Raw genomic sequence first — 2357 nt, 5'->3', positions numbered from 1 at the left:
GCCAAAGCGCTTAGAGACTTATTCCATTGCTCTCTTTTGCTTAACTGCTAGGTTACAAGGACTTAAACACACCAGCACTGCTTGTCAAGCGGTGGTGGAAGGCAAATATAATACAAAGACATACATTGCATGGCACCTTGGGAAAGTGTCTTCTACTATAGCCTCGGGCCGACCAAAGAATTTAAAAATATTTCTGTTAGCTTGCTTTCCTCATTTCAACACACTGTGTTTATTGTGAAAAATATATGTGTGTGTGTGTAAGTATATATATATATATATATATATATGTGTGTGTGTGTACAAATTTGGTATGTGTAGCGTTCCATTATTTAATAAAGAAAAAGTGTGTATAAACAAACGATGTAAGGTTTACTGAATGTAAAAATGAACTGGAGACAAACAGAAGGTTCATAATTCTTCATCAGTTTTGCACTTTTAACGATAAGACAGAGTGCTTCCCAATTGGCGGTGCCCACAAAAAAATGGTTTTCTTGCTGAGAATTAGGGACAAGGGTAAACAAAACAAAACAAGCAAAACAACACAAAGTGTGATTTAGGACGGTAGTCAAGGATGAACAGTCAAAATATAGCCTTATACACATTTTTTCATTTATATATACATACATAAATATAAAATTTCTGTCATAGAAATATTACGTTTTGCATTAAAAAATAATCTACAGATGTGGTCCAGTTTGTTTGTTGATCAAAAGTTTTCTCCATTTTCTGATTATTTAAATTTGATTCCTGATAAACTTTGGTTTATTCTGTTGTTACCTGTACACTACGAGCATAATGTGCCTGCATAGCCATGCCCAGGGTAAAACAGGTAACTGACACCGATAGTAAATATGGATATTTTTATCCCTCACTCGGTTACTATAACCACTAACTCTACTTAACTTGTGTGTATATATATATATATGTGTGTGCGTGTGTGTGTACCAGCAGTAATTAAACAAATGGTTAACAACATTAGCAGGTGCATCTCCAATTTTTCTGCCGACAAAGACACTTGAAAATGTCACCCCATATTATAATGCTGTATTAGAAAGGTCCAACTTCAAGAATAGCCTATACTACATTGAAGACGCAGACAGAGGAAAATCTTATGGTTCAGTCCATCTTATAGCATGAATGTAGCTACTAATATAGCTAGGAAATTCTTGAAACTAATAGACAACCACTTTCCACATTGTCACAAGTACCACAAAATCTTCAACAGAAATACTGCTAAAGTTAGCTAAAGTTGTCTCCACATTGTAGGGTTAATAATACTCAATCACAATAAAAAATAAACAGACCAGAAACACCCCCGAAAGACAATGCATATCCCCAAACCGCTGTCCTCTAAACAACTGCTTCAGGAAAGAACTCATACACAAGGCCAAGATCACAGACCCCAAAAGAATAGCAAAGACGTATATTGGAATGATGGGCAACTCATTCAAGAAAAGCTATACATAACATCTGGCATCATTCAGAGGCAAAAAATATACAATATCCCTGTCAAATATGATATGGACGTTGAAAAGTTGAATAAGCAACCCCTACAGAGCATGAAAAATCATTGCTAAAGCCAAAAGTTACAGAGGACAGAGTACCAAATGTGAACTCTGTAGTACAGAAAAATTAAACATTATTCAATCAACTGACAACATCCTAAGCATTAGGGATGAAACCTTCTCTCTTTGCATACACAAGCAATATTTTACACCTTTCTCCATGTCATTGGCTTGAAAAATTAAGACACTAGAATATTTTCCTACTTTTCTTAACCAGAAACCAATGGTAGCTTCAATTCACAAATAAATAATTATATCCACCAATACGGTGTTGAGCACTCATTTTCATCGTTTGACATTTACACACACACACACACACACACACACACACACACACACACACACACACACACACACACATATATATATATGAACAGATATATATTTGTTCATGAGTGTACATAAATGTGAAATGCCAGAAAATAACTTACATATGGGTATAATTCATATTAGATTAGCTATATATTAATTTCAAGCACATCTACACACACAAATATAGACATGCAAACATTTGATTCTCCATTTTAACAATTCCATGATCGATTTCCTATAACGCTTGTCATAAAAATAGTTTGTTTCCCTGCAAATGTCCATATCTGTATGTATATATGTATATGTGTACGTGAGTGTGTATGTGTTTATACAAAAGTCTATCAGAAAGTATTTACTTGTCCTGCCTGTTATTGTTTGTATATGGCAATGTTTTGGCGTTGATTCATTTTAAACATGTGTGGAATACATCCATGTTCATTATCAGTTTAAATAAACATACATACATATATATATATATAT

This window comes from Octopus bimaculoides, chromosome 29, assembly GCF_001194135.2.
Source record: "Octopus bimaculoides isolate UCB-OBI-ISO-001 chromosome 29, ASM119413v2, whole genome shotgun sequence".
NCBI lineage: Eukaryota > Metazoa > Mollusca > Cephalopoda > Octopoda > Octopodidae > Octopus > Octopus bimaculoides.
The sequence above is the reverse complement of the archived record's forward strand: the minus strand, read 5'-3'. Positions refer to the sequence as shown.